The sequence below is a fragment of the Pyxicephalus adspersus genome, chromosome 6, assembly GCF_032062135.1.
Source record: "Pyxicephalus adspersus chromosome 6, UCB_Pads_2.0, whole genome shotgun sequence".
In the NCBI taxonomy this organism is placed as follows: domain Eukaryota; kingdom Metazoa; phylum Chordata; class Amphibia; order Anura; family Pyxicephalidae; genus Pyxicephalus; species Pyxicephalus adspersus.
The window spans coordinates 58,085,288-58,094,995 of record NC_092863.1 but is presented as its reverse complement, the minus strand read 5'-3'; the positions used below and the strand labels follow the sequence as shown (position 1 = coordinate 58,094,995).

Sequence of the window (9,708 nt, the reverse complement as noted above, 5' to 3'; positions counted from 1 at the left end):
TTCTTTAGTGGAAGAGGAGGCAAAATGGCTCTTTTGATAGTAAAGGTTGCTGACCCCTGTATTATACAATAAATTTATTGGTGTCCATCTGCAAAAAAAATGCCATTGGTTTCTGTAGTCTCAACCTATGTACAAAGAGTGGAGACTAAAGGTAAATCCAACCAGTGGACCCTTTTGAGATAATGTATTGTTGGTATTTTACCAGAAAGTACCAATTGTGAGTGGAGTTAGCAATTGATTTTCCAGTGTGTGACGTGTGAGTCATCATTTGCATGCACAGTTTCCTGTCTGCAGCATTGATAATGATAGTAACGGTCCCTGTTAAAATGTAGTCCCTGCTACTTCTCTTTGTGTGTCACTGACAAACCTCATTTTATATCACGTAAAAGGAAAAGAAAGTTAAAGCCAGGAAGTTGACTGAAGTAGGGGAAACGGAACAGAGTTATTCAAGCGCATTAACATCGAGCTGTACTAAGTGTAGGTTGGCTGACCTCTTGCTGCTATAGAGATTGTCTATAGGGAAGACCCTGCAGCTGTGTTAAGCAAAGCCTCAGCCCAGAAATAAAGGAGAACATGGACTTAGGTGTGGCTGCACTGGATTTGTTTCTCTGATTGTCTGGTATGTATGCTGCTAAACTGAATTTATCATGGACAGTAAATATTGTTTATACAGCTTAAATATTGTTTATAAACTTTTTTCTTGGTTGATATACTGTATACCTTAGAGCTGAATACATCAATGATGCCATTTATTTTATTATTTTGCTCTGGGAAATGTCGAGTGTAGTCACAGCTGCAGAGAATGAATCTCTCTTTACATCTACTTTCTTTTCTGCTGGGTGTGTCAGATACACACTACTGAGTTTTATTAGGAATACCTTGAGGTTCTTAACCCGAAATGATTAATATGAAGTTTTCAGTGGGTAAAATATACCACTTTGAGAATTTGAGATCTGTAGAGACTTGATTTGTTTTAACTCTGTCATTTAAAGACAACACCTTAGGGAGCTCTTTACCCCAGCAAGAGATGTTTTATTCATTTTTAGTAATTTAACATTTTTTTTCCAGTATTCAGGGACCTTCTGGAGCTCTGTATTATAGAGCACTACAAGTAGTGTTATTACAAGTGTATGTAGAGACTGAAACCAGCATTTTTTAGCACAGATATGCTTCTTGTGCTAGGCTTTGGCCCAGAACATATCTATGCTCTGCCTAAAAAACATTCAGCATTTTGTCTTATAACAAACGCCTAAATAACCCAATGACCATGTTTTGTATTCACAAATTTTTATGGGGACTACATTTAAAAAATCAACCATTGATTGTCCTAACATATTGATTTGTTAGATTTAAAGGAGCTCAAAGCTGGCTCTCTTGCATAGTTTACAAAATATGAAAATGGTTAGGAGAGGCTTCATGAAGGTTTTCATGCATCCTTCTGAACAATTGGTGGATGTCTTCTCATAGTGTATGGCTTGTATTGTGGGAGTAAAATAAGCCCCATTATCTGTGTCATTTGCCTCAGGTATAAGTGGCAACAACCCCTTGTATATCACTTACTATGTTTAGTCAGGCTAGGACTAAAGGTGCGTACACACTTCCAATTTTTATCGTTCCAATCGAACGACGAACGATCGATTGGGCAAAAAATCGTTCGTAAAAAAGTAACCAACGACGCCGACGAACGAGGAAAGTCGCTGGAAACGAACGACCGGACCGACGGATCGGATTGGACGACGATCGTTGAACATCGTTCGTGTGTACGGTCGTTCGTTGATCGTCCATGTTCAGAGCATGCGTGATGAACGAACGTCCATTCACTTTCCTGTCGTGCACATAGTTCCTCTATCGCTCAAACGATCGTATCTATTGTGTGTACAATATCTACGAACGATCGTGTCGTTAACTCTATGTGCAGGATCGGTGCTATATGATCGTTCGTATATATCGTGCATGAACGTTCGTCGTTCGTTTTCCAACGATAATAATTGGAAGTGTGTACGTAGCTTAAGTTCTTCTGTGGGGCAGAGATAATTGTGTGCTGTAGTTTTGTCAAGCCCTGCCCCAAACTTCAATAAAATTGAGGTTGGCTTTTATGGTATATTGTGTTGTTTGAATAGGGAAATGTGCACTAGAACTGCATTTATTTTCCATTCCTGCAGTAGGCAATAAACTGGTATGCATTTAGAAAAAAAGTATGATGTTTATAAATCATTCCTCACCCTGCTGCTTCTGGTATGCAGATCATTTGGTAGTTCTGTAGGACTTAATCATTTTTATGGAAGTGAAAAGGAAACTGTTGTCAGATGTCAACATTTTACAAAAAGCTTCTCTAAACAAGTTTAGTTTTAGGGTGCTGTGTCTCATTCAGCTTAACAGAAGTTTTTTTTTTTCTGTTCATTAGAAAAGCCTTCTCTATTTAACAGGAAAATGTTGGCGAGGAGGAGCCTTATAGCTTGACACTATTGCAACAGATGTTTCACAAATGTGCTTGAACTGCCACTAACAAGTAATTCAATGTGAACACCATTTCCAAACTCATAGCAGGGCTATTTCCATGTCCATAATTTTTAGCCAACCCTATTGAACTGGACAACAGCTTACTTGTCTCTAGCAGCAGCAGTCAGTCAGCCAGCAAACTGAAAACAGGAAACTAATGTTGACATCTCATCCAAGGACTAGTAAGCTGCAATATAACTTTTTTGTTTTTTGGGGTTAGATAAGCTTTTTAGATCCCCCATGCTTGCTGTTTTTGCGGTAAGAGCCTTCATAACACTAATGCTTTTTAAGGTACTGACCTTCTATTCCCAAACTCATTTAACCTTTCACCAAAAAAAGGTTTGTTTTGATAAAATACATTGCTGCTTTAAAACCTAAAGTTTAGGAGGTTTAGAAAAAAAAAAAAAAAAAAAAAAAAGCTAAAGTTTTTTTATTATTGTCCTATGAGCTTAAAATGGATTTGAATTTGAAAAGTAAATATGTGCTATCTGTTTGGGATCATCTGGAAATCTGCCGAAGCAGTACCTTGAAAATGTGCCTTGAGCCATATGGTGATTAGCACAATTTTATTTTTTATGAAGTTCTGTTGCTAATGAAGAAACCGTGTTGGGGGGTGGGGGGATCATTCCTATTACTGCAATCTTTTCTAGTGATTTCCTTTTTGTTTGGGAGCATTGCTGCCTTCTAGAATATTTTTTTTTCCTCTGTTAAATAATTATTTATTTATAACATGGAGATAAGCCTTTCTGCATTGCTTTGAAGTTTGCTGTCAGGTCTGTAATTTGCATGAAAAGATCATATATTTCAGAGTGTTGTCTCTTCTATTCAGTATATGTTTACTTTTAATTTCTGTAGCACTTCACTCTTGGTCAAGTTTGCTGTAGTACTGTCATTCTTCCTATTATACAGTCTGTGAATATCCAGACTGATCGGGTATGATCAGAATCAGGTGACAGATGGCTTTTGTCCAGTAGTGTGTGTTGTGTGTGTGTGTGTGTGTGTGTGTGTGTGTGTGTGTAGTAACATTGAGTCAAGTCCAATCCTATGAATGTAAGCTTGTTTCTTGGTTAGATTCTGTAGAGCTAACTGTTTTAGGGAATTGATGTATTTTAAGGTTTATTGCATTGATTATATCCTGGCCCCTCTTTTGACATAATGTGTTTTGTGTTTATATATTTTTTTCCCTTCTTATGCGTGTAAATAGTCCATGAGGTATCACGCATTAGGGGCTCACATAAATTCTGTAGCATCCCTGACTAATGCCAGGATTGTTAAAATATTAAAACATCATAGGAACCTGAATTCTAGCCCGTGGAATGTTTTTCATACAAGACTTAAGCTGCGTACACACTTGCAATTTTTGTCGTTGGAAAGGATCTTTCATGATCCCCCTTCCCTTTCATTATGGTCGTCCATCGTCCGTGGATCCGGCAGGACGGTCGTTCAGACGATGGACGACACCGACTGTACACACGGCAGATTTTCGCCCGATATTTGGCCGATGCCGATTATCGGGCGATAAAAATCTGCCGTGTGTACGTAGCTTTAGACTCCTGTTCAGATAAGCACTGCTCTAAAATAAAAAAAAAAAAACATTACTGCCCTGCTAATACAAAGCAGTTAGTTGCTTGACTTCTTAGTCCTAGTATTGGTCTTATACATGTGTAGCCAAAACTGAAAACTAATCCTTAGGCTATGTTCAGGCTGGGGATAAGTTTGTGTTACAATTATCCCTTTCTCATGCCGCTGGACTGCTGCCTCAGGGCAATACTATCTACCTGTGGCAGCCCAATGCAAAATGAATGGCTCAGGGTTGGTGGTTATTCCATATTTTCCAAACCTTAAAAGACTAAGAAACCACTTAACCATGAAACCACAGTACTATCAACCTATAAGAGGTAGTGCCTAAGGGCAGTTAAACTCTGTCCCCATCTCCCAGTTGTACTTGTGTTTTTGTGATTTTTTTTTTTTTTTCTTTTTTTTTCTTTTCCTCTTTCAAACTATCCGTGATCACATTTTGGGTGTCTCAAATAGAAAAATTCCATTATAAATGGTAGGCTGTCCTAGTCTGGTTTAAAATATACAATGCTGTATTGTAATAACTTTTTATTTTTGGAAGATTTATAATTTTTTTTATTGATTTGGTGTTTATTGATGAGTTCATGTTTCAGTGTGTGTTTGTTATTGATTCTACCAAAATAAAAATCTCCCTTCATTGTAATGACTAGTGCTGTAATGGGAACATCCACAGTTCCTACATTACCCCAGAAGTGCTGCAGTCTTGGAAAAATTTCTTCTGGGGGGAAAATAGCGACTCATCCACACAAGCAGGAAAATTCCTGGGACATTGTCTACAATTAAGGACACCACAACAAGCATGCAACCTTTTATGTTGATGGTTCAAGAAAATGACAGCCTCCGCAAACTGAGATGGAAGGTCATTTTTAATGGTGTTCAGGTTCAAAAGAACTTGTGTTGCAATTATATTATTTTATGTTTCCTATTCATTTAAACATTAATTGTTTCTTGCATTAACTGCATCGGGTAAGGAAACTTTATCCTTTTCACCTGCAAATTTTTTTTCCGGTGCGGCATATTACAAAGCACATATGTGCAGCTTCGTATGCTGTATAACTATGCATTACATAGGGCAATGCACCATGCATCATACATGTGAGTTCTTCTAATCATGATGGCATTAGTTTAGTTACTGGCTTGTAGTGTATAAAATGTAGTAGTTTACCTCCCTAAATTGTTTCTAAAGTAACATTCCTAATGTGGCATTCTAGTGTTTTAGATTCCATCCTTTTAGTCACATGCCAGTGGAACTCATAGCCTATTTTACCTCTGTGATTCTCGCTACTTATGTGACAGTCTTCCCAAGCTGCAATACAAACATTACTGCTAATATTTTCCTGTACTGTGCTTGTGCTAGGGCACAGCCTGGAAGGCTGGCAGACTACAAGCAAGGCAACAGCTGTCGTGCCCACACATACTATGTTGGTGCCTGTGAACAAAAGCAAAGATGTTTTATTGGGGATGGGCTAGGATGACCAAGAGCATCACAACTGGCACATCAGCAGCTGAATAATTTTTATTATTATATTTCTTTAATACACTTCTCGTTCAGAGTCCAGAACAGTCCTGTGATTAAGGACAGAAGACCTAATTTTATATTACACAAAACTGCTTCCTTTGTATGATTTACAGCTCATAGCTGGTGTATTCAACTTCCACATCCTTCAATGTGATTACTGAATTCTAGAGGATAACATTTGTTTACAAACCACAGTTTTAAATGCTTAAAAATAAACAAATAAATGTTGTGTGTGAAGCACATGAAGGGAAATAGAGAGCACAGAGCAATAGCACATAGATTGTGTGTGTGTGTGTGTGTGTGTGTATGTATGTATGTATATATGTATGTATGTATGTGTGTGTGTATATATATATATATATATATATATATATATATATACACACACAATTCCGTTTTTGTCCTAAACCAGACTGTTATGTTTCCCCGGACATCACATACAAGGCTAGCATTAAGCTAGCTTTATGGATTTACTTATGTGTACGCAGAATACATGAAATTTAAAGGAGTGAAACTGCATGTTTAGAATGTGTCTGTGACTCACTGATGAGGTAATCCTAAGCTTGGACCCAATTGTTTATGGGATCTGGATCTTGTCTAGCTGAATCTTTTGTGATTATGTATGTGGTGTGGAACCCAGGGAACGAGTCTTCTTAATTATTAAATTAAATTGTAGTTCTTGCTCCCTTGGGTCAATTTCCTCCCATACACTTTGAGAATGCATGCCGAGCTGTCACTGCAAATCAAGTTGTTTCTCTTTGGTATGCACCTAAACAGGTTTGACTGCTCAATGAGGTTTAATGAACCACTCTTTGTTTCCCATAAGAAATTGGCATTGCACCAACAGTAACATAGGATTGGTATGTGTTGGTCTGTAAATGACTCTCCCAAAATCTATCTTCTGTGCTTGGTTAAATATCTTACTTATCTGACTACATAGTGTTTGCTTTTCTGTAAATGGTTCTTTGCCATGATTGTTTCCTGTTGCAATGATATGATTCTCGGGCATAAAAGTAGAATGGAAAATGGATGTTTTTTTTTTTTTTTTTCCCTATGATCTCATACTTTTTTTTTTGTTAATAAATATTTTACACTTTACATTTCTGAGCACACATTTAAGGAGCAGCATACAAAATTAGACAGGCCTATCCAGAAGACAATGCTCATTTTGGAAGCTAGGTTTCCATTTAAAGCAAAATTAAAAACTGCAGTATGTTAGGCTTTAGCCACATTTTTAGGTGTATTGGATACATGGCTCATGAAATTTTTCTTGTATTTCAGGGGCAATCCATCTCCTTTGTTACAATGCTAGCTTCTTTTGGTAACAGTATCGTTTAGTTATTTTTATTAAATTTCCAATATATATAAATCAGTCCTTTCAGCATATTTGCTGCAATGTTTATGTTAAAGACTAGTAGACAAGTGAACAGCCTGAATCTGCAGTGGTTCTCGGATCTTCCCTGATCAGACCCACAACTTCTAAAAAGGCTTTGAATCCATTTGCTTGTTTAGAATCTATTTTGTAGGAGTGGACACATTTCAATTATTCAGTAGCTAGGAAATTAACTATTGGCAACATTGGGAAATCTTTACAGTTGGTGAATAACTGTCCTTCCAGTGTGTGCAATACAAGAAGAGTTTGGTAAAATGTGTGTATTTATTTTTTGGTTATTCAGCTCTCGGTTCTTATCAACCTTATTAGCTTGCACTTAAAAGACTAGGGTAGACCCTCAAAAGCTTGTTCTGAAAATGTAACGGTTAGTGCAAATTTAATATAGCAAGTACTCCTACTAAAAATAAATGTAAAGGTTCCAGTTCATCCTAATTATAAATTTATTTTATGTCATAATTCAAGGCACTGGCCTCCGATCTTAGACGGTCCTTTACACAGTACTTTGAAGGATACACAAAATAACTGTAATATGTTCACGCTTTAAACCATGGCATTGTCTCCTGAACGCCAAAGACTGCCCAATACTCTTCGAATAGTGTTGTGATGTAAGAAAATGTACATAAATTACACAAATGAAAATTAAGTCCTGGTGGATAAAGGATAAAATACAGCACATAGTCCTCTCCAGGGGCTTTTTCCTGGGCATTCCGCTCAGCATTTGTGATTATCCCATCCACATTTACATTTTTTTTTTTTTTTGGGGTGGTCTCTTTCTCATTCGTCTTCAGAGACCTTCTGGTGGTAATGACTTCTTAAGGTAAAACACACGGCTTCCTGGATTCTTGTGTCTCACATTCCCAGAAGCTGTGGGCTGCTCTTTCTGCGCATGCCTGAATCTGGGCATGTAAAAAATTGCTCAACCGACCTAAAGTTCCTCTTTAACTAGATATAGCCTGAGGGGCACATCAAAAGAACCGCTTTATCATGGTTACTGCTTCCTCATGCCAGGAACCACTTCCACCTGAACTGCTAGGCCTAAAAAAAAACCGCCTAGCAGTTACCGCCTGCTAACAATCCCAGGTGCTTAGTCACTAGTCACTCAGGAGGGGTAATTTTTTCTACTAATGTGAACTAAGCCTAACTTGTTACCAGTGTTTAACCCAGAAATGTTTTAAGCCGGGTGGGAAGAAATTGTAGGCAGCTGGCAGCCCTTGTATTGTGCTGCAACTCTTTATTAACCACCCAAAAACTGCCAGGTGGTTGCTGAAAAGTGCAGGGTGGTGCACCCATCTAAAAAGGGCTGGGGAGAACATTGTTGTTACACTACATTGTTACACTACATTCATTACACAGTTACACTTATTTTCTACTACATTCAAGAAAAATATGGAAAAATGGAACAGTTTTTTTTTTTTTGCTGTGTACTATGGTATCAGAGATTCAATGGAAGGTGGGGAAAATGTCTGCAAAGGCAGGGGATTACCTCTTAGTTGTCACCAGAACATCCATCCTTGCTTCCTGTAGAGACTAGAAACGCCAGTTTTGGAAGTCTGCAAACAAGTCGGTTTATGATAAAATAACATTATCTGCATATACTGTAAATGTAACTCATAGGGCTCTATGAAGCAGGGAATAAGACTTTCCCTTGTGGGAATTTTCCAGGTCCACGTGTTTTTTTAATGGCCATATTTGATTCCAACCAGGGAATGTCAGATTTCCTGTTTTATGAATCGAACCCATGGTGGTTTCTTGTTGAGTTCCTAAAGCAGACCTAAACTCAACGTTTTTACTTTGCATAAAAGGGTAGACAACCTTTTTTATATAGAGTAAACATAGTCTTTTTGTTTTCTTTTTTTATTTATTTTAATAAAAACGTGTGAAGTCCCTCCCCTCACTGTTTTGATTGCTGTGGTGATCAAGACTGAATGGGAGTGGAGAGCCTCCTGGGATACCTACATCATGCATCCTGGAAGGCTCTTGGCTGCTTCTTCTGTGCATGCGCAGAAGAGGCATCTTCCTTCACTAAGGGGAAAGTCCTGTTGATCTCATGCTAAGCAGGCTATGTCACCTGATCTCGCTCCAGCGCACGAGGAGATCAAGTGATGTACCCAGAAGATGGTGGCACCCGGCACTTCCTCCGTCCGAGTTCATTAATTCCCGACATGCAACAGGGGATATTGTAAGAAGGGTTATCATTCCTATTGATGACCTGTCTGACTGGATTTTTTAAAAGTGGAACTTTGGCTCCAGTTTAAAGCCAACTTTTTTTTTTTTTTGTATCCAATGCCTATCCAATACATTTTTAACTCACAACAAACTTTTAAGGATTTTACCTGTTACCTACTCTGTCAAACGTAACAAATATTTTTGCTATACAAACACTTTTCAGTCATATCACTGTAATGGCACAAAAACAGAAAATTTTTCAGTAACATACCTTCTATAGTATCTTTTTTCTGGTCTATACTGAATTGAAAGGTGTTGTTTTTATTGCTTTGCAAATGCCTTATATCTTTTTAGACTTAGTTGTAAAAATACCTTCAGGTGGTATTTTCTTTTATTAAGGGACATGACCTTGTCCTTTTGAACCCATACAGATTGCTGTGGAACCAGTTAATCATACCTTATCTTATATCATCTTATTTTACTAAAACCAAGCATTTTTAAATGGTTCCCTTAATGTAAACCTAGAGCCAAGTTACAACTACCGTGTTTCCCC

General features: G+C 37.7%; 1 protein-coding gene across 4 annotated transcripts in view; it reads left to right on the top strand.

Annotated features, from left to right (window-relative positions):
* TAOK3 (TAO kinase 3) overlaps positions 1 to 9,708 on the top strand; it is a 121,389-nt gene that overhangs the window by 9,971 nt on the left and 101,710 nt on the right. For 2 of the 4 annotated variants that reach the window (XM_072415960.1, XM_072415963.1), the window contains exon 1: positions 96 to 619. The exons of the other annotated variants lie outside the window; for them this stretch is intronic. The gene's annotated coding sequence lies outside the window, so the exon portion shown is untranslated. Of the gene's footprint in view, positions 1 to 95; positions 620 to 9,708 lie in introns of those variants that run through there. 4 annotated transcript variants of the gene reach the window in all.